The sequence below is a fragment of the Hirundo rustica genome, chromosome 11, assembly GCF_015227805.2.
Source record: "Hirundo rustica isolate bHirRus1 chromosome 11, bHirRus1.pri.v3, whole genome shotgun sequence".
Lineage (NCBI taxonomy): Eukaryota > Metazoa > Chordata > Aves > Passeriformes > Hirundinidae > Hirundo > Hirundo rustica.
The window spans coordinates 5,056,016-5,079,995 of record NC_053460.1 but is presented as its reverse complement, the minus strand read 5'-3'; the positions used below and the strand labels follow the sequence as shown (position 1 = coordinate 5,079,995).

At 39.7% G+C, this 23,980-nt stretch overlaps 1 long non-coding RNA gene across 1 annotated transcript in view; it reads right to left on the bottom strand.

Annotated features, from left to right (window-relative positions):
• The window catches only part of LOC120757741 (uncharacterized), a 145,698-nt gene extending 131,983 nt beyond the window's left edge, over positions 1-13,715 (bottom strand). Inside the window, exons 1-2 of the long non-coding RNA XR_005702634.2 lie at positions 13,664-13,715; positions 11,537-11,589 (exon numbers count right to left, since the gene is read on the bottom strand). This is a non-coding gene — a long non-coding RNA (uncharacterized LOC120757741). The remainder of the gene's footprint in view (positions 1-11,536; positions 11,590-13,663) is intronic.
• Between the last annotated feature and the right edge of the window lie 10,265 nt (positions 13,716-23,980).

Genomic DNA, 23,980 nt, shown 5'->3' with positions numbered 1-23,980 from the left:
TCCCCGCCCCATTCCCAGCCCCTTTACAGTGCACAGTGCAGCCAACGCAGCAAAGAGAATCCTAAAGTGGTTGATTACAACCACAGGGAATATCCCAAGGGAAAGCACATCTGAAGCCCTGTGACAGCTTGGTTTGCACCTGGAAGAGGAGGACAGCATCAAACTGAGGAGTCAGGATGTGGGTGCAGCTTGGCTGGGAACCAAAGCATGCCGAGAACCTCTCCAGTAACTTAGTACATGGGAAGCTTAAATGCTTTTCGACTTCCCATTTGAGAGAGTGTCCTTTCTCTGGAAGTAAGCCATTGAATTAATATGGGAATTCAATCTCAGCTCAGGGACCACAGCCAAACTAATATTGCCACAGAAAAGCTGGCCTTCCTGGCTAAATTTGGTAAAATACTGCCTTTTGCCACTTCCTTATGCTAATGCATCCTTCATCAATAGGAAGCTAAGTTTGGAAAAGTCAAAAATATGGAAAACATGACAAAGTCTGCCTTTCATTCAAGGTGAATAAACATATCCTGAAAATCCCAAGTGAGGCTTAAACAATGAAAGTAACCACAGGGTTACATCATTGATGGAAGGGGAAATTCTAATAAAACTCCCTTTAGAAACAAAAACCTCACAGTAAAGATGTCTGTGGTGGCATTATAGTTATGTTTCACCTTATTTTGCACTGATCTTAGCCCAAATTAAAGAATACAGAACAAACCCACCACCATCCCCTGTTTTCAGTTTCCACAGGCCTGAAAGAAGTCACACATAAAGTGCAACAGATGCAACAGTGATGCTGCACCCAAGAACTCAAAATTCTAACCGTAATTATGCTTTTCTCTCTTTCTGGGATGCCACATGAAAACACCCATGAAAGTCTGCAAGGTACACTGGTTAGCAGGGAAAGTACAGCAGAACTAAAGACACAGGAGTGGCAGAGAAGATCAGAAGTTTCCACCTGAAAATTTGTATTTAACTTCAAGGGAAAGTATTTGATTTTTGTGCCATAGCTTTTACCCTTTCCCCCTATTAGCTTTTAAAGTTTAATTTTCGTATCCAAGTTCACCTACGTGGATGACCAGTGGAATAAAATGTAGCTGAAATCAACATGCTCTTAAAAGCTGTTTAGATTTTGTAGCTTTGTTTAGTACTGAACATGGCCATTAAAGTGCAGTTACCACAATAATAAATGTAGATACCATTAATTACAATACTAGACTTAAAATACAACTTGAGTCTCTCCAGTGGCTTTTAAGGGGGTGTAATACCCCAGTCAATTCAAATTTAATCAAAACTAGCAGTTTAATTTAGTCTTCATTTACAGATAAAAAAACCTCCAAACTTTACAGCCATTCTATAACACTATTCTATACTCATATTAGGTACAGAGAAAATAGGAATATTTCCTTTGATAAATAACTTTTTTTTTCTCCCATCCATTCTTACATGTCAACTCATTCAGCTTAGAGAGGAAAAATGCACACACTTCCCTTTTCTTAAAGGATGTACGTGCATTTTTCCACTCAGTGGTGAAAGAACTGAACAAATAAATCCCACTGATAATTACAGCATGTAATCTTATCTGAGGTTCAATCTCTTGCACTAAAAAAATCTCTCTTGTGACATGTAAAAGGGTAGACAGATACAGTGGAAGATTTCTGGAGTCTGTTCTGCTGTCCTGCATCACTGAAGCCAACAGCAACAGGACTGGTCTCAGAAAATTGCCTTAAGCCTCTGAGCATAAAGCTTCGACTTTTAAAGGAGTCCATGAAAACTGACTCATTCTTCTGCCCTTTTGAAACTCCCAGCCCGCGTCTCTATTTGTGAGAAGGATTATTTTTACTTTTACACAGCACTGGTGCTTAGAGGTCCCAGGGGAGATCAGGGCCCTGCTGCAGCAGACACTGAGCAAGCACATGGAAGACCTGAGCTCTCAAAAGAGACAGGACAGAGTGGGAGGGGAGGCACAAGGAAGTGATTTGCCCAAGATCACAGAACACATCGTTAAGGGGCCAAGACCTTCTGGTTCTTCAGGAGGATAAGGAACTAAAGATTCCCAACACAAGGTGAACTCTTAGCCCAGAAAAATGATACTTTATTTTTAAAGTTCATATGGCAAACAGCCCTCACCTGTCTGTAAAAACACAATGTACTGAGTATTTCCACACACCATACACTGGTCTAGAATAATCACAATTCTGATCCACCATGGAAGTGCTGATACTCCATCTAGCCTTCAAACTGAAGATTTCAGGATTAGGTACTGATCAATGTATTTCTGCATGCATTAGCAAATAGTGCCCACCTTTGCTTCACCTTCACCACATAATACCCAGTTCTCTTCAGGTACTATAAATATTCACACAATTTGCTATTTTCCTGGAAGGGACACTTGCACCAGCTCTCAAAAAGCAGATGTGTTCCCATTAAAAATATAGTTTTGCTATTGATTGGAGTGCGAAGAGAACTGAGACAGTACAAAGAAAGGAGCCTGTGATTTCATCCTCACAGGTTCTATAAAACTTGACGGCCCCAAATGACTTCGCTCACTACCTCCTTCGCCGAAGAAAGCACAAAATGTGTTTCAAGGGAGATGTGTACATTGGGTAGCTCCAAAGAAATGCCTTTCTCTGAAATTTGAGCATGAAAACACCCTAACCAGTGATAGCAGATGTACTTACTAATCAGCTGAGTCAATCATTATAGTTTTTCCTAAGAGATTCTGAAGTTCCAAAGTTTGGAGAAGTGGACAATCTCTATCAGACAGGCTTCAATCCATATCCTTGGTTGGTTTTTTGTAAAGGACCATTTAGGCCCAGCTGAGATTTCAAAGGCTCCACAAGAAAGTCCAGTCTTCCTTCAAAGTTATTTTCTTTACCAGAGTGCTCAACTAACTGATATTTCTGAATAGTTTAGAATTATAATTCTTATGCACAATTGCTAGAAAACCTGGCACATGGTTAAAATTGCCAAGATATTTGTGCCTCGCTACAGTGCGCGTTTTAGCACAGAACTAAACCAGGAATAGAGCTGTGTCTCTGCGGCACAACTGGCTGATTAAATCCAAAGTAAAAGGTGCTTGTGACCAATCATGGAGATTAATCAAGTGTGTCATTCATGAATTAGCAAGCACCCCAAAGGGCTCCTTTTCTAGTGCCACATTAAAGCACTTTCCTAAATGCAAGAACCACAGCATGACTCAGTTCTCTCCCAGGAATTCTAAGATTTCCAGCAAAAAACATTCAGGACATGGTTTTTCTCAGAACCATGTATCTGTTCCACCTTCATCATGTTGCCAGTGAAAGAGTCAAGTGCACAGAAGACATGAAAGGTGTGGTGGTAGTTGTGTCACAGAAAATTTCAGTAATTCAGGGTGAAAGGGGCAAAGAAACTCACTTTAAAATTACACTACAGCTGTTTGAGCTGTAGGGCAGAGTGTGCACATGGAGGGATCATGACAGGGAACTGACTTGGGGGCCCAGCTACAACATCTGCTTCCTTATAATTCTCAGACATGGAATTCAGACTCACCTTTTCATGGCTCCACGTGGTGTCAATATGGCTTCACCAGTATGTGATATTTAAACATCACTGCATCAATGCCTCCATCTGTCACACTGCACAGGAGAATGCTGTCATGGACAGTGATTCTGCATCAGCAGAAGCAGAGTGAGAAAAAACCTCACAGGATGACTCACTCCATGTGCAGCACCAAGCATTTTAAACAACCCAAGCTGCACAGGTTTCAGCTGGCACTATGGGCAGCCAGGTAAGCACAGCCTAGGATCACTACCTGAGATGGTATTTGAGTATACACCTGGCAGCCCTTGAAGCCAATTCCCATCACTCTCTCACTCAGAATTACAACCAGTGAAGTCAGCACAGACAAAGCATTGTAGGACTGACAACTGAAAAGAAAATAAAGCTCCCCAGATTAAGACATAGGAGCAGATCAGAATAAACATTAGAAAAGCAGCTCGCCAGCACAGAGTGAACGGCCGACTTTCTGACAAAACTAAAGACCAAAATTATATTTGATTTTTTAAAATTTTAAAAAAACTAAACTAGTATTGACTAACAGCTACATTCTACTTGCCTGAATTGCATCCCACCTGCACCAAAACTCCTCTTACATCCAGTGAGTACAGTCTGGCATCAACAGTAAGATTTTACTGGAATTCAGACGTGAAAAAAATATTCTCTCAGGTTTCCTTCCAGTATTTGTTTGGCAATGCATCACTGGCATTATTTTTAAAAGGATTTTCAGTCTAGAACCAAAGCTGTTTATTAAACCGACATGAGAATCTCCAAGCAGAGTTTATTCAGTATAAACCCTTGGGCTACACAAGCTGAAGGGGTTCACTCAGAGAGGAGGAAGAAGACACTATGACAAATGCTGTCAAACACCACACTCTAACACAGCAGAGATCACTTCTTTGATCAAGAGAATCACAGCCTGAAAACCTGTAAATACCAGCACTCTGCACTATCACTTAGAAATTGTGATAACAGTTTAACACTGAAACGCTAGTGAACTTGCTTTCTTATAATAGCTGCTGTACGTAAGGGAGGTGGCAACAGTTTTGAATTTTCATTCATGTGCACTTTCAGGAGATGAGATGAGAAAACTTCTCTAAAAATACTTAAATAGTTAATGGTTCAAAGTAAACAGCAGCAAAAAGAGAGATTTGAAAAAAACCACACAAAACCTAAGTGCAACGTAAGTGTAAAACAACCACTGGGAAGATGAGAAACCCGCCTCAAATAAAAAGAGTTGGATGTTGCCTTAAATCCAAGAAAGATATTAGGGTGTTACAATAAAGGGAAGGACATCACCTTCTAATGCTTCAATTTCCTATTTTACTTCTTCCCCTGAGCTCAAGGGGTATCAGGATATATAAACTCTGCCTGTGATCTACTCAGGCACTCCATAACCAGCACCTTTGGAAAGGCCAGTTTATAAAGGAGATGAGATCTGCCCAAAAGAAACAAAATAATTCCCCCTACTCAGTAAGCCCTTGTAAAAACTTAAATTCAAGAAATGGAGAAATTAGCATTAATGCCATAGGAAAAGGAGGGGAGAAAGGATTAGATGAAATGTGCCTTCAACATTTGGTACTTGGCAGCAGCTCCTACCCTCACCCCATGGATCACTGCTACTGATGATGCACTGAAACACCCACTTGAATGAGAACACAGAATCCCACCAAACATGATTGATGTGTAATGCACATTGTGTTTAGAGAGCGTGCACCCATGTTTATGTGTTCATTACCTGGAAACCATGTGCCAATGGCTATTTTTTAATATGTACGTTGAATCTCACAGAGACATTTCCACCACATGAAAGATCATGTACAGTATTTCACTCTGGCTTCTGGTTCCACTCTAATGATGTCAAAGTCACATATTTACATTTGCTGGAGAGCTTGCCTTTTCCAAGAGCACTGTAGAAATTGGTCACAGGAAGCTGCTTTGACACCACTGCAGTCCCCCTAGGACCACCACTCTGCTGGGAGATTTCTGAGCTTTCCAGTTGTAGGAAGACAGCATTTTGCTGGTCACTGGCAGGGAGCTAAACAAGGTGACTAAAGTATTTCAAGGTTCATTAACTTACAGGGACACACACTGGCAGAACATAACTGGTGAGGCTGTAACTCTGGATTATAGAACAATTCCCTCCAGTGCAAATCCTGATTCCTTCCAAAGAGTTTTACAATGGCCACAAACCACTTCTCAACATTTCCTGGTTTTCTACTGCATTTATTTCTGGTTTTGGACCCAGATAGACAAACTTGAGATGCAGATAAAGTTTAAAACAGTATAATATTAAGAACAGCTAAAGAACAAACCTCTGGTTGCACTAATGCCAATTATTATAACAACCACAAAACCCTCACAATTTTCACACTGCGCTGAAAGTTTACAGCAACTTGAGTTCTGGCAGACAAGCAATGGATGTGAATTTCAAAACAAGTGTCTCCACCAGGAGCTCCTGTTCCCTTGACTTTCAGGTAACCTGGTCTGGGAGTTATTGATGACAGAATTTCCCTGCCACACTCAAGGGGCATAATGTAGGGAGTGTCATGTATAAAGAGAGATGTTGCCCAAAGAGATTGTTGATGTAAAATAAATTCTACAACTGCAGTCACTTTTTTAAAAAAACAGGAATCGTGATTTTTTTAGAATAAATGCAAATGCAAATTGAAATTGATACTGCCTCGTACTCTCTTTTAACTATTTTCCTCATCACTGGTCCCAGGAATTCTCACAATTAACTTTGCAAACTTTATATTCAAAAAAATCCAAATAGCAAAATTGCTCCAAGCAGTCCTGCCCTAGAGGTGGTATTGGTAGTGATGAAGACATCTCATGATATCTAATTATATGTGGGTTGTGTGTGGTGTTTGCTGTGGTGTTTTCAGACTTTTGACTCTTTATGATATTTTGGAACTCATGCTTCTGACCAAACTAAGGTGAAGAAATAATAAAAGAGAACATTGCATCATCAAGCTACAGTTTACATTTTTGGACAGTAGTTTAATTTCTTTTATCAAGGATGATAGCACTAAAGTAATGAGAAATACAGTTTTCATCCAAAAAATGCCAACAATAAGTTTCATCCTAATTCTCTTGCTCCCCATCCCCTGTAGTGCAGACTTTTAATGACTACACATAAAGACACAAATTGCCAAGAGTCCAGCTGCATCAATCCTTGTTCCCAAGGTGACAACTACAGCCAGCGAGGATAGCCTCTTACTGTGTCCCAAATTTGGACACCAAAGAGAGGGGGGGAAAGGCTGTTCTCAAGTGCTTCAACCCCACCTTCTATGAGCATCTACAGCATGCCAAGGTTAGCCACTGTCACTGTAGGACACGAAAGAAAGATGAAAGGCTCCAAGTATTTCAGAAGGCAAAGAGTATAGAAAAGGCTTTATTGTCTAATTCTTACCACCTTTTATAAGGTGTTCTGATACAGACTTGACATGACTGGTGACTAGGAACAACACCTCTCTAATCCCATTGGTGAAATAGAGAAACAGCAAAACACCACCTGGAGAAAGACTGTTTTGGGAAAGGAGAGTTGTTTTGCCAAGATTGTTTTGACAAGAGGCTTTCTTGAGAACTTTTCCCTTAGAAAGAGTTAGCAGTGCCAGCAGGCTAAAAACTCTTCAGATTTAGAAATGTCAGGCCCACAAGCCACTACACTGCAGACACACAAGGTTTTAAACCAAGCATTTTTCACTTCATCTGGTTGTTGGCAGGGAACTGTCTAAGTTCTGGTTATCTCTGTTGAACTTTTGAAAGAGCTTATGCACACTTATACCCAGAAGAGATCATAGGAACCTGTGGTTTTGTCTTTGGTTCTTACGAGCCGAAATGACTCAGCAATATAAAAAGAACATCAGCAAACTTTACAGATCCTATGGTCATGCACTTATTTCAGAATGTTTTCCACTGGCCCACTTTGCAGCCACTCTGTCCCAGCCTGTAGCACTGCAGGGGGTTGTTGTCACCTAAGTGCAGGACCCATCCCTTCATTCTGCTGAACCTCCTGTCCATCCATCCGGCCTGCCCTGATCCCCCTGCAGAGCCTTCCTGCCCATCAGCACTCCCACCCAGCCTGGTGTCCTTCTGTCAACTGGCTGAGGGTGCACTTGATTCTTCTGTCCACACGACTCGTGCAGACATTGAACCAAACTGGCCCCAATTCACCACCACTCTGGGAGCCTGACCATGCAGCCAGTTGTTCACCCTGCAAGGAGTGCACCTGTCCAAGCCATGGACATCGAGTTTCTCATGAGAATGCTGAGGGGAATGATGTCAAAGGCTTTCCTAAGTCCAGACAGACACATCCACAGCCTTTCCCTCACCCCCTAGACAGGTCACCCAGACACACAAGGGGATCAGCTGACAAGCAGGACATGTCCCAAACATGTGCTGGCCGGGCCTGATCCCCTGGTTGTCCTGTAGCTGCTGTGTGATGGCACTTGGGATGGCACTGCTCCATGAGCTTCCCCAGCACTGTGGGCAGCTCAACAGGCCTGTAGTTTCCTGGATCCTTCTTCCTGCTCATTCTTTTGTGTGGGTAACACATTTGCCAACCTCCAGTCTCTTGGGATCTCCCTAGGATTGCCAATAGATGATTGACTCAGCGAGTTCTTCTATCAGCTTCCTCTCCGGGGAGAATCCCATCCAGTCCTGTGTGTACCTAGGTGCTGCAGGAGGTCACTGACCATTTCCCTTTGAATTATGGGGCCTCCATTCTGCTCCCTGAGGCTGGAGAACAACTGGTGTTACCAGCAACAACTGAGGCAAAGGCGGCATTAAGTACTTCAGCCTTATCCTTTATCACTGTGCCTACCTACTCAGCCAATAAAGGAAGGAGTTTCTCCTTTTGTTGCTGATTTATTTATATATATATATTTTTTTTTTTTTCCTTTTGCAGCAGTAGCCAGGTTAATTTCTAGCTGGGCTGTGGCCACTCCTTTTGGAGAGAAAGACAGTGGTACTTTAAAAAGGGCAAATATCATCAAATAGATATGAGTCAGGAAGTAAAAAACTGAACTTCAGCTTCTGTCACTCGTCACTTCAGAATCACTACTGCAACATCTAAAAGAAACTATAGCTGACCTTTGTGCAGACTGCTGCTACTCAGAATCAAATCTGGCCAGTAAGTAAACCCTCTATGAAGAATATTATAGATATTTTAATAGTGTCAAATGAAGAGGACACCAGTATTTCATCTCATAAAATAGAAGAATGAAGGACTTCTTAATATTTACTTTGGAAGATTCTGACTGATTTTTTCCCAGATTTGCACAGAACCTAAAATGCATGGTGTCAATGCACATCAGAAAGGTTGCAATTATCCAAGTGAAATGAAATTTTAAAATGCAGTCCTGTGGCTCAGGTTACTCCTTTATTATTGCCTGATAACATCTTTTACAGATAGATGTCTTACAAAGATGGTAAAGCCCTTTCTTGTCCTTACAAAGGACACAGTCTATACCCATGAGCTAAACACAAGGCTCAGTTGTAACTGAGGCTGGAGAGTTGGTGCCTTTTCCAGATTATGCCTCTGTTTCCACACTTCTGGTGCCCACTGTTTCCATACAAGTTAATTACAAACACAGCACTTGCTGTCAGCAACAAGTCCTAATCTCAATATGATTCAGGCATCAGCAGAGTCACTCTTTAAACTCTTTAAACTCTTCCTGCTTCAGTGGGCGTTTCCTGTCAAAGCAGGACTGTGGAACTTCAGCACATATGGCCCAGCATCCTCCCCTGGATGCACAACTCTCTGTGCTGTGCATTCACAGCAGATCACACAAAGCTTCAGATTAGGCCACCAAAAGCTCAGGAATACGACTGCTGAGCTGTCATGCCTGTTCTCACTAAACTTCACCCACTGAAACAGCCAAAGCAGCAGGGGAGTGGCTGCTTTAGAGGTGATAAGGCAAAAGGGTTGGAGCAGATTCACACACCAGTTAAAAGTGTAAAAAGCCTCTGAGTGGATGGTTTAAAAGCCCAGGTAATAATGTGCTCACAATTCAGATTTTTCAGGAAAAGCCAGCAGAACACAAAAAAATTAGTTTTGATGAGGCTCTGTGTAAGTTTTCTGCAATTAGCAAATAGAGTGAGTGCCTCTACAGCTTCTGCCTTACAACTGAACCAACATTATTATCAATTTGCTCTTGATACCAGAAAGCGATTTCCACGTGCTTACATCTGCTCTTAGAAGGAAGAGAAAATGGTTTGTGAAGTTCCCATTACCACAAAAAAAGCAGAAACATCTGCTGGGAGCTTTAAGAGGCTCATTGGGGTCACTTACGCAGCACCACAGGACACAGCTGCCCTTGGCAGCGCTCAAGGTGTGGCTTCAAGAAAGAAGGGGGCAACTTGACCGCACAAGAGCCCTTGTAATCTTTCTGTATTTATTAAAAAAAAAAAAAAAAAAAAAAAAGGCAAACAAAAAAACCAAAATAACCTAAAACGATTTCTACCTAGATGAGTATAAGTAAGTCAACTATGTTGATTCCTCCCTGTATAAACCTACAAACTGTATCACTGCTAAAATCATTGAGTACCTGACTGAAGTGGGATTTTAACAAGCAAGACACAAAACTAACGTTGAGTCACCTCCGTGTGCTGGGGCTGTGGCACCATCTAGAGGATTCAAGCTGGAAATTCCTCACACTATGGGCAAAAAAAAAAAAAAAAAAAAGGGAAACTGCTCTCAAAACTCGTGGGGAAAAAATTGCACCAAAAGAAAAATTATGATATTTGGATGCATGGAGGCAACAGAAGAGAATAACAAAACCTTATCAACAATCAGAGGTGTTTCCCCATCTCCTCCACTCCATGTCACATGCTTGATACAAAATGTTTTTCAGGTGAAGAAAGGCAAGTCCTTCCCTAGAGTTTTGTGGGTAACCTTGCAAGAATAACTTTATTCTGTTTTCCTTCATTCTCACCTTTTTATCTTAATAAAACCAAAGCCAAATTTCAAACAGGGAAAGGAAAGATGTTTTTAACAAAATAAGAGAGATAATGGTTTTAATTATGTTTCATACAAGGTTGTGCTGACAGCTGATTGCTCACTGCAGAACTATCAAAAGAGGAGGAAATGGACAGGCACAGCCCTGGAGCCCCTGGACACCCCAAACTTCACTTGGAATATTTTCAGCTTGGCACACTCTACCCCAGTAACTTAATTTTGTTACAGAAACAAAAGAACACTTTGGCTCCTGTAGCCTTCTGGGATAGCAAAGTTCAATCCCTGTTGCTTCTATAAAACTCTGAATTAGTTTCTCAGATGCTGAAAGACCGGAAATTGAGAATATTCACAGTGTTACTACTCCACAGTGGGCAAAAAATCCGAACTATATTTTCCGTTCATTGCTGGACTGACTGACCAGCAGCTTTATTTACAGTGACAGCTCTGCATTAAAAATTCAAACTTTTGTACACCTGAATACAATTTGTATCTGTCAGTATTGTGTCAAAATAATCATGTAATACCAAATAATCATTTATATTAGATATTTATAAGGACTGTGAGCTAAAAATGGATTCTAAGCTTTCAGCTACTATGCCACATTATCTGCTTCTTCCCAATTTCCTTGGAGACTGTCAGGAGAGAAATAAAAGCATAGAGGGAAAAACTGAAAGACCAGCTGTCTGGTCATCAATAGCATCACAGTTGCTCATGGATGAGTTAATTCCATTTTACAGGCCAACAAAACTGAAAACTTCTGGAGATACCCTGCAGCATTGGCATAGGAGCTCGTGTAATAGCTGGCAGACATTTACAGTTAGTTGTAATCAAGAATATTCCTTATAAAAAGGAAAGTTCTTCCTGAATTGAACTGATCTGTGCCATTTCATAATGGCTGGCAGCAAATAAGGATTGTTCATAGCACTTCAGTGTAGCTCAGGTCCTTCAGTGTATCCCTCAGTGTGCTTCATTCCCTTCCTGCCTCTTCCTTGTTACACAGGTTCAAGCAGCAAGGAACAAAAGCAAGTTTCATGTACTTACCAGCAAAATCCTCTTCCTAGTTTCCATGTAGAGAATCCCATCTTCTATCATAGCTTGAGGGAGAAAAAAATAGAAAGAAAGTGAATAGTTTTGAGTATTTTCCATCTTTCAGTTGATTGGTTTTTCCTCAGTCTTAACTACAAATACAGAAATTAAACAACAGTCAGATGCAGACACCTGAAGTTTAATCATCTCACTTTTTACTTTTCCAGCAAATATTTAAACTTAATCACACAGATAAGCATTTGCAAGTTTCCAGTCCTAGCCTAAGAGGGATTTATCTTTCTCAAGCCTTGTTCCTAATACTGGCTTCACTACTCTATTTTGAATGAGTAATTATGCTGTTTGGAATCTGAATCCTCAGTTCATTTTGAAGAAAGTATTTTAATTTCTTAAGTGTCTTGCTCTGATACAAAGCCTATCTGCACGTCTGTAAAACTCTGTGTGTCTCAGTCTTTCATGCTGAGCATAAATAATGCTTCCAAGAATAATCCTGCACCATGCTAGCCGTCATTTTGGCTCCAGTTCAGTATTTTCTGCAAAGCTGAGCTGATATTTTTATTGGTTTTAAAAAGACATGTAGGTAGCTTGCATCTATGAGGGAAAGCAGTGGTCTTGACAGAAGCCTTGAAAATTAAGAAATAGCAACAGTGGAGCAGTGTGAGTAGAAAAACTTGTCCTTTTCATTTTTCTAAATCCCTAGAATTGCCAGTCCAATTACTGAGGATAGGATCACCACCATCCCTTACAGTACATGCTGAATTTAATAGCAAGTCACTAACACCAACGGTAGGACCAGATTTATATTTTATATTCTATAAGTTTTCATTTAAGAGCATCTACAGGCTTTATTAAAACAAAATTGCCCAGCAGATGTTCCAGGCAGATTCAATAATCACACCCCAGTGCTTCCAATTGTTCAAAAAAAATGAAAAACTATCTGTAAGTAAAGTTACCTCATTTCCAAAAATTCAGACCACCAGACTTCTCACTGTAACTGAGCTGCACAGGTAAAGCAATGCACTGGCTAAGCTGGTCACAAGTGAAACAACTCACAAATGCCAGGGCCAGCTGTAGGCATAACACTCTTGATTGCCTTCCATAGCATGGCATGGGATGCTGGATTAACTCCTAAAATAGTAGCTTTTGAAATAAAGATACTGTTTTTCCTGATAATTTCTCCCTTTCCTCATAAACCAGATTTTTCAATTCAGCTGCCCAGTTATCTGAACACAGCAACTTCAACACATGATTTATGCTGGCCCCTGCCAGTCTGAAACTTAATAAATGCCTGAAATAATATTGTTTCAATAGATAAGGCAATCCCACACACTGAAGTTATTTTCTCTCCAACACAGGGCCAGCAACTGCATTAAATTATGTGCTGATACACAGTTGTGGTTTCAAATACAATTGTGACCTTAAAGAGATGCAGATACCCAACTAGCTTGTTAACTTATTCTTAAGATAACTACCTAAAAAAAAAAAAAAAGAAAAAAAAAAAGAGAGAGAGAGAGATGGTGCTGGTGGCTTCCCAAACTTCCAAACTTGCCAACTAAAGAGCAGAGCAATTAAAAGTCACCTCATGGATGAAAACCCAAGCAACTTCATGTACAACTTCAATAAAACTAATCACCCTCTCTTAAAAAGACAAATAATGGTCTTCTGAACACATCAGTGCTATTTACTGAGAATAGAGAAAGAGTTCTTCACATGTCTTGCACACATAATTTGTTCCCTTACAGCTTTGGTAAAAGAGAACAGAAACACGTGGGTAAATTATTTAGACCACAGCATTGTAAAAGTGATCTACACCAACAGAAAAAGTCTAGATTTCTTCTGAAGATGATTTTCTCATCTGTAGACAATGATCACAGTACATCAAGACTGGAAAGCTGCTGCTGCTGAAAGCTGGGCTCTGCACACCCACACAATGTGTAATGCCTTGGGGCAAGCAGGCAGCAGACCAGGAAACACTCACATGCAGGGAAAAGACAGAGGCTTATTTCTAAAAACAGTGTCTCAACTGGTATCTTTGGGATTTAGTCAGTACCAGCCTCAGCTTTACATAAACTAACTGGAAAACCCCTCTACTAGGACAACTAAGGCAGCTTGGATTGGTCCTACCTCACCTCAGAGTCCCTCAGCAGAGCTCAACCACAGACTCCCCACAGCCAAAACCACACCAAGAGCCTTGGCCCCCTCAAGGGCACTAATTAATAGCCCAGCCCAGCCCAGCCCAGCCCAGTCCCACCTGGCTGCTCCCTGTCTCTGGGCTCTGTTAAGCCCCTCAGCCCCTCAGGTTCTGTCCTGGCTGCTCCTGGCCATGAGTTGTGGGTCCCAGGTTGCCACTTGTGCTGTTCCACAGCAAGGACAGGGCAGCAGCAGGCAGGACACGGCAGTGGAGATGGGTTCACCTACTCCCCAACAATGGGGCAGGGGACGGGGTCATGGGGGGCAGAAGGCAGAGCCCCAGGGCTGCTCTCGAGCATGGCAACCCTGAAGCCTCCTCACAGGGCCATGGGGCAACCTCGCAGGACACCGAGGTGTCCTCTTGTGGCCCCTCTCCTCACAGAACCCCAGGGAAGGGTTGCCACTCCTGTCATTATAAGCACCAGGGGTAAAACATCCTCTGCTCTCTCCAAGTATCTCCCCTGGCAGCAGCAAAGAGCATAGTAACAGCTGAGCACAAAGCTGCACGGTGTGATCTCCTAACACATCCACCTACCACCGTCCATGAAGATGCCCTGAATTTCAAGAACACCTGTGTCATCTGAAGACACAAACATTTGGTTTGTGGCCATTCCTTGGAGCTCTCCATGTGATGTAGTTTATCATTCAAGTTAATGGAAAGCAGGAACACGGGAAAGCAGAGCCTTGACATAAGTCTTCACTGCAGAAGTACAAGTATCATAATCTTCATTTAACTTAAGGAGTTCCATATTGTTACCTATCCCCCCTGTTTAACTAAACTGTTTACCTCAAAACCGGATCTTGTATGTCTCATTATAGAGAGGAAAAATGTGTGGCACTGAGCCACTGCTTTTACAGGCATTCTTTGTCCAAAATTCTTCGTATACACAAAAACAATCACTAGTAATTCACTCCCCACCTCTTCCTCTGAAAAGTTTTGATAGAACAAAAACACCAGACAATAATATCTATTAAACAGTGTAGATCTTTCACTGTGGGAGCCATTCCTTGGCCCTGCTAAATATTCACAACTTACTTAAATTGTGTCATGGTGTGTTGTTGTTGTAGGAGGAAGACCAAGTTTCATGTCAGGCCAGCTTTGGCTTTGATCCCACTGATTGTCAGCCAAAAGCGAAACTGGTCACAGAATCAGTTTCAGGTTTCACCGGTTAATCTCTTTTAATCTTTCATTTACAAAGGAGACAGTTTCATGCAACTCACCTTGCACTTTTACAATCCCCAAAAATTCTATTGCACCAGCAGCAGTTTAGCAATGGGAGACAACAAAACCAAGAAGGAAACTTAAATGTTATTTAGTCTTTAGAAATTGAGGACAATTTCATTTCTATGCCTGGGCACTTTAAATAAAATGTGCCTTTGCTCACAGAATAGATGATGAAGGTCAAGAGGGAAGCGTGTAGCCTGGCAAATGGAAACTGAAAAGCTGCTTTGTGCCTGCACTTGCTCATGTCAAGATATGGCTGTTCAGTAAGCTGAAATGCAGTCTCGTTTCAGAATGAGCACAGTTTCAGCCATTTCTGTAGCAGTAAATAGAATGCATCTTGATCAAATGAACACTTGGAACAAGCTGAAGATGAGAAGTGAAAAAAATCCAGCACTTAGATAATACAAATGATCTTTTTTGAGTTTGAAGATTGATAAATTTCTCAAGGCAAAACCACCAGAGTAATCTAACAGAAAAATAACCTTATTTTCTTCTGTTCTGTTATTTGGAGCTGTTTCCTTCTTGGCACAATATTGGTCATGTGTGCCTTCCCACTCAGGTGTGGAGCTGCAGTCCATCTTTACCTGGGATCATGCTATTTTACTGAGGCAAAGTTCAGGTACAGCTGTGCAGAGATAAGACAGTAATGTGCTGCTTTCAAAGGCTGGTTTGGATTCTTTCTGTCTCAATTTCCATTCACAGAGTAGGAAATACATTCCACTATTTCGCACACTGGACTGTTCACAGCAAGGTATCAGGCACCCCAATGTCCTGTCTAAACTTCGTCATCCTCAAAACTGTACAACATGTGGCCCAAATGCAGAAGACTAGCACAGGAATTTTGGGTTTAGTTGGTCATTTAAAGAGGTTTCAACACCAGATGCCAGATGTGAATACAAGAGAGTCTGTAGCTGTGAGGTTGCATTCAAAGTACCAAGGAATTGGATTCCACAAACAAAACCTCAAAGTGTGTGGTCAAAAGTTATTGTTAGATCTCAAAATATACATAAGTAGCACTGGTCAAGCTAATTACTTCAAACCACTCTGTAGAAAATTTAATTTAATTTCTGTGTGAAACCTTTCAAACAAGTGTACAATTTTAATCACAGTAAAAACAGTCAAACAAGTGATGCAGAAGTGAGATTTCTTACACTGGTTAGGTTCTCTGAATAGATGGAACCCTCTGTTCTTCACTAATATAAACAGCTGTCTTTTCCTACAATTTTTTGTAATACTGTAGGTGTAATATTGCACAGGTGAACAAGCAAATGAAAGATTCCTGATATAAACATTGCCTGTTATTTGACTTAACACTCAAAGTTCATTTGTTCATTTAAACACTCTCCTCAGAGTAACTTGTTTATTGAGAAAATCTCATAAACTGCTGCTATCTCTCACAGTTGAGAAAGATCACAACACAGAATTTCTAATGAAGGATTTATTTGCCTTTCTCTAATTTGGGTGGCAAACACAAAGAGAATTTGTCCTAAAGTAAGCATAACTCAGCTTTAATCTAAGGATGTCACTAGTGTCAACTCATTTTCATGTAATTATTAGACCCCGGAGGATCATTTAACATTTACCATTTTCATTGAAAGTGCAATATTTGTTGAAGCAATCATTTGGACACAAGGTCATATAAACTTGACACTAATTCATTGCTGCTTTAAAGTGACTCACTGTTTAATGCTGTGATTATATAGATATCCTTATGCTAATGCTGTGCTTGGGAACACCTGTTTGTTTTCATAAAACATCAGTTTCAATCTCTGTGTAATAAACATTAGACAAAAAAGATCTAGTGGGTCATTCCGTACACTTCCCTACACTACACACCACAGAATTATTTTTCAAGTGATGACACAGATTTTACGTGATTCAAATAACTAGGGAAGTTATTGAATAGTCTAATGTGGTTCTTTTATTTCTTTTACTCCTTTGCCTCCAATTCTTTACCTGGCATTCTCTATTTTTGCATGTTGGTTCTCTTTTCATAATCAGACTCTTCAACTTAAGTCGTATTATTCTATTTTTGTATTCCTGTCCTGTCCATCTGGAAGACACAGTACAAGTGTATGCAAAGGGAAAATTGTCTTGCCAGCTTGTAATCTACTGTCTTTGTTACTAGGTCAAATAAATTTTTTATTAGTGAAAAAAGCTTATTAATGCTAAACAGTTTTACACTTGTAGGATTACTGTGAAGCCTGGTTTTAGTTTCATCCCATAGCCTATTAATATAAAAAACATGATTTGACAAATCATCGATAAACAATGATTCATTAAATCATCAAGAATTAATCTTGACTTACGTGGTCATATTTTAATGGCTGGGATCAATACACTGTGTACCACCAATTGTCAATATTTGGCCACTGTTTGGAAGGGGTTGTTCAAGGGTGCTTTTCCTTTTCCAAGTGCAAACATACCACGTCTGCCCTTTGATTGCTCTTGGTATTTCCCAGGGAATGTGTAATTTCTATCCCTGCATGTGCCAAATGCTGCAGTGAAAGTGTGGTTAGATTCTTGCAGCCAAGCTCCAAACTCACCACGTTTCAAATGGTGAAGCACCTGAGCTGGTCAAGTACTGCAGAATGGAATTTCATAGGATTTAAGCGACTGAAACAGTGATTAAGATCTTTAAGAAGTTTCATTAAGGCATTCAATGTTTAATTGCTACTGATTCATATAAATTATACTTTAAAATAGATGGATACCTGAAATCAACACAACTCCTTTCTGCTAAAAAAACAAGAAAAAAACAGCCTTGAATTCCCACTTAGGATCTGCTGCATATGAAGAATATTCAGCTTAACTGAATGATTATTAGAAAATTGTTTGTTTGCTGACATTTCAATAAGTACAACTCTTGTTAAGTCTACAACAGTTTAGTATTCAGATGTTCTTCATCAGCTCCCCATGAAAACGAGGAGCACAGCAAAAGGTATTGACCCTCAGAATGATCTAACCTGTCTTAGGATCACATCAAAGAAACACGAAATTATGGTTACTCCAGTCAATATTCCTGTTAGAATAACATTAGAATTGTATGTCTTTTAGAGTTACTTTTATTCTTCAGAAATACAGCTACCACATGAAATGCATTTTGAAAATAAGATATGAAAATATAATCATGTATTCACCACATGTCTGGATTTTAACAATAGAGAGCTGAGAGTATTCAAGCTTGGAGACAACCAAACAAGTCTAGATCTGAATAATGCTCTGATTTCCATGGGTTCTCACAAAGGAAAACTAGACAAATATATATCTCAAGTAGTGAAATGTGCAAATCCATTTTAGCTCCAAACAGATGCAAAAACCAGGGGGTTTTTTACTATCATTATTTTTACTTGGTGTGCTCTCATGGTTTCCTCATCCTGGGTGGGTTCTGGGTCACCAATGTGCAGTGTTATCCCTGCACGGTAACTGCAACTACTTTCCCTAAAACAACCTGTTTCTCATTGCTGTTAAATACAAATAAATGTTAATTTTTTTAGTTATGTCTCTAAAACAGACACCAAGGAGGGGATGAACCCTGGTGAAGCTGTACCCAGTGACCAGTACAAGGTGAATCAGGCAAAGGGGAAATGACTGGTTTGGGCTGAGAACCCAAAGTCTGCACCAGCACATTGGGATATCAATGGTATGCATGGAAGGCAAAGAGAACAGAAAGGAAACTTTGGGAATCTGCTCACCTCCCAAAGTCTTGATCCCAGAGCAGAGGTGCTGGAGTAGGTGCATGGTACCTCCCCTCCCTGGAATTATCTATCACTGCTATGAAACCAGTGTGTGTGACAGAAGTCTGGCACCGTCCTTTAACATTAGTTATCTGCTGAAATGAAGGTTAATTTTTTAGTTTAGTTTCTATTTTGGAGTATAAGCCTAATGCATTTTTTAAGTCATGTTATTTGCTTATTCATTTAAATAGATGCACTTGATTCTCATTTTGCTTTTACCCTTCACTTATTTTTAGAGGTGACTTTTTGACTAGCAACGATTAAAGCACACTGACCTGAATATAAGTGGTGTAAAATGTGAAGCCTTTTTGCTAAAGGGAGATCAGTTGTTCAAAGGCTCAGTTGTATTTTACTTGCTAGAAGGTGGCAAATGAACCACCTGTGATTTATATTAAGTGGCTTTTGGATAAAAATGACAATACAGGAGTGCAGCTTCTTAACTCTCCAAAGCAGATATGCTCCTACTAAATTCACTGGATACTTTCATGAAATGTTTCATTTAAAATAGATAACGTGAAATAGCTTCCAATTGAATTGTTTCCAAAACTTCCCCAGGCTTTTAGAATTAGTAGGCGAAATCTGGCATGCTTAGAATTTATTCATAGTAGAAGTCTATTCAATCTTTTCCGCTTTTTTAGTGTCTAAATGGGGTTCTCCATTATGAATAAACTAGTTAGTGAACTGAAAGAAGTTCTATGCACCTGTAGAAGTGGCTGCAGATGTCAAAAGTTTTTTATTGTATCAAGCACTGGCTTCCAGGTGCTTCTCTTGTGACATTTTTTCATCTTATTTGAATATCATTATAGCTTCTTAAAAGCAAATCTGCCACTTACTAGAAGAGTTTAAATACGGTATAGTTAGGCTTTATAAAGATTTTTTATCTCAGATTTTATACAAAGTGCTTATATTTCCTAAATGTTTGAGATGTATATATATATATATATATATATATATTTGTAGATATATAGATTGATACAAATGCCATTGCTTTTGTTTTTGTTTTAAAAACAAATAAAAACTTTGAGAGGAGTAGATGAATAAACATTATTGATCAAGAAATAAGATAAAATATTTTTACTAAACATTTTTATATCTTTTTTCAGCTAAGGCACATTTGTGTTGTCAAAACATTTGTGATTCGTCCTGCTATGGTAATATCTTTAGAGACAGTGATGTGGTTCTACTTGTTGAGCCAATATTACCTGATGATATCTAACATCAAACACAACACTAAGTAATTTTACATAAAGTGTAACTGTCAAGACTGAAGTGTTTCTAATTTAGAGCTTCCACCTGTGGTAGCATCGGTTTGTGTTAGAGAAAATCCTGATGTATATATCCAAATTGCTTGTCTATCTTGATATTCAGAGTGGTAGAAAAGCAAAATCCTTAGAATTCTCTTTAGTGGATATTCAAGTTATTCTTGAATTAAATAATCCCCTTTAAAATTCTTGAGTTTGTTTGAGGAAAAATCAAACCTCCTGGGAAGCTGTAGATCATGTGTATACAGACATCTCTGAACGTGTGCCTATGAACCACAGCAACCACAGTTACACAAACCAGAGAACACACGTGACATTCATGTCAGTAATGACAGACTGGATACTGAGCTTTGCACCTGAGGATGGGCAGAAACAGTGCCAAAGGGCAGAGCTGGATCTGACCCTGTGCTTGAAAAAAATACCCAGTCATACTTGTTCTACAAATCATCTCAGGTTATGTAGATTATATATAAATTTTATCAATTACTTTAACTTTAAAGCTTCAGCTTGCGTTCAGTTCTTTGGGAGAAGGTTTTGGTTTTTTTACCACGTATAGGAAGGAAGAACACCAAATATGTGAGGTGGCTGTGAGGATGAAAGGAAAAATGAATCTGTTGAATGCTGCTCAGGGAGCTTTGTTGTACATCATATGAATTGTGGCTGGGGTTATGAAACTGATAAATCACTGAAAGTCTCAGTGGAGATGGAGTCAGCAATTTCCTATTAGGACCATGTTATGTATCACTCAAAACTTACACAAAGGAGAGTATCAAAGCCTGGTGGTATTTTTTTTTTTAAATTTGAGTGTTTGCTCTGGCTTAGCTGAGCAGTTTGGAAAAACTGTATTTCACTGGACAGTCTGGGAGAGTTGCTCCTGCTCCTGGGAGCTGCAAGTTCCTGAGCATTGAGATTGAGGCTGGCAGACAAATCCCATGCCCAGTGTGGGCAGTGGGGACTGCAGAAGATTCAGCACCACTGCAGAGTGGGAGGAACCCAAGGCCACAGAAGCCCAGTGTGATGGAAATTCAGCCCACCAATCCAGCTGGGCTGGACTATCCAAAATTTTAAGGATATGTAAACCAACAGGACACTATAAGTGGCACTTCCTGCAGAAGAATTTCCTTACCACTGGAGGGATTTTTAATTGTGTGCTGGAAAATAACCATTTTGAGTTGTTTACAATGAAGCAATATATTGGCATGAGGCAACATTTTTAAAAAAGAAGGTTTATTTTTTATCTTCTCTGCTTCTACTGTGATAATTTTAAAAATTCAACCTGCATTATGATGCATTTATTTATTCTGCTAATATCCTGGCACCTCAAACGCCTACCAATTCAAAGCCCAGATTTTTCATTTCAGCACATACCGAAAACTGCTGCTGAGTTCCAACTATTATTAATGTGTATTTGGGCCTAATGGTTTTGTTTCTGTGATTTTTTCTAGCAGCATTCAATTCAGTGGAGGTTTCACTGTGTAAGTTCAGAAAACTGGCAGAATTACAGTCCCTGTTACACTTTTCTGTTGTCAAAAATAATATTGCTGTTGCAATTTCCAGAATCACTGAAAAATGTCCTTCAGCCCCAAGAACACAATAGTGCCTTGCAAAGAGAAAAGCTTGGTATCTGGCAATGTCCTTTCATTTTTTGTCTTTCTGATACATGTGTTTGTTCCCTTTACAGACTTTAATCCAATATTTATTAAGCAGCTGATGATTGCTGTAGCTTGATAAAGCCCTCAAAAAGACTCTTTAGCCAGATCATTAAAATTAAGCACACGTTAAATCATCTTACTGAAAAGTGGTCTTTATGTGGAAAAACGGCCTCAAGCTGATGCGTGTAGTTCTCCAAGGGTCAAACACTGCTCACAAATGAGTTTCTTTCCCCGTTCCTATGAGAGGTGTAGATGCAGATAAGAGGGCAAAGCTTGGCCCCTTTATAATGATGTGTGTAGCAACAAAGGCTCTGCAAACACGTGGGCTCAGCTGTGCTGCTGCCAGCTCCTCTTGCAGGGCCGGCTCTAATCGGGTTTCCTTGAAAGCACTGCACCATTACACAGTTTTGGCAACATCTTCACTAGGGAGCAGAAATTGAAATACTCCATTTCATTCCCTGGTAATTTGTTCCTATTCTCTGTTAGCAAGAGCAAGCTGAACACGTGTAAACTTCTCACTTAGGTCTTTCAGTGGAAAATGGAAGTAACAATAATCAAGTCTCTAATAGTCTCAGTGGAAATCCTTACTCAGCACATTCATCTGAACAAAGGTGACCCCCTGAAAAGGAATGGAATTGTCCAGATAAAATACAGGGAAATAAATTTGTAAGTTATTTGAACCCTATTAAAGTGTTACACCAAGTCACTTAAGCTGTCATTTATGTGAACCACCAGAGATTTTAATAGCTAAAAATTAACTGGGGGGACGTTGAGGAAAAAGTAGCATGAAAGAGATTATTTTTGTAGACATACATTTTATCAAGGGAATGCTGAGAATGTCAGGAATGGCTGTTGTTCATTGAACAGCAGTGCCTGGGTTGAGCTGGAACATGCCAGAAAGGCAACCTGCCAAGGAATAAATAATGTCACTGTCATGCATTTGGGGTCCTCAAAATAAACTAAAACAGAAAATTCATGGAGAGCTTTAGAAATAAAGCATCTTGGATTTTCCTTAGCATGTTTTCCAAAATGCGCAGTCCCTCATGGGACGACAGCTGATTCAGTCAAGGCAGTTGTTCTTTCTCATTGTATTTTCCTCATCTGCCAGTGAAATACTTTTAAATATTTCAATTAATGCACATTCGCTGCACTTGGCTTTCTATGAAGTTGTTTGGGGTTTTAGACTTATCATTTAACCCACTTTACACAATGCATATAGAAGTATCAAATGGTGTCTTTCCCAGATATACTTTCAAGATTTATGTAGATCTGTGGTGTTAAGTTGGTACCTCATTTGAGTGAATGTAACAATGGAATATAATAAGAGTGATTCACAAACTGTGCAAGTGATAAAGCATTGGTCAGATAATGAAATGCTAAATATTTGTCACTTGATCAGATGTGCAGGATTTCATATTTCATCTCTACATTTGTATTTTGTCAGGTCTGGCAAGGGCATTCTTGTGACAGAATCCTTAGAAGATAATGTAATGGTGAGAAAGGTGGTATTAAAATATTAAGTCAGAATGGACTGAAGTGGACTGTAGTCATTAAGGATGTTCACAGTTCATCCAGGAAGAATTAAGATGTTAAATATGAAATTCCTCTACTGCCAATGAATGAATCATCCATCAGTCTGTGTACTTTGTCATATATTAATAGTACTTGCCAACACAATTTCAGTGAGAAATTCCTCAGGTTTACTGATGACACAAGGCTTTGTAGACAGAGTATTACAAGGATGACAGGCATATATAGTTGTATATCTGTATATAAAGCAGATTACTGTTGACTTCCTGAGAGATTTGTTGGTTGTCACTGGTTTTTCTAAAGAAAATACCTGATGGTAAGTCTTAATAATAATGAATTCAAAAAGGGCAGATTGATAAAATATCAAATCATCTGAAAATGCACTTAGGAATTAATCTTATTTCCAAGATATATTCAGTTAATTTAGGAAATAAACAGTGGCAGTTACGCTTCCAAAACCAGAGGGTTTCTTTAGGCAGAGCAATCAATCCCTGCTCCAGTATCTCAACTCAGCAGGACTCAAGTTCTAGGGTGGACCCACACTAGGGAAGAAGCCACAGTTTTCCTCAATAGATTCATGTCATCCTTTTAATTATGTTTTAATTTTTAAGTTACAATCTAGAGACAGCAAGATAATTCCCCTATTGATTTTTTTTCCAATTCTCTGGCAGCTAAATTAGAATAGCCAGGAGAATTCCAAGTTTGTGTTCTTTTTGCCTGGCACCTGAACAAATTATATCTCCCTATTTGTAGGAAAATTAGGTCATAACAACAAGGTTCACTGCAGGACTTCACAGTATCCATGGGAGAAAGGAAGACTGATGCTTGGAGAGAAAGCCTAGAAT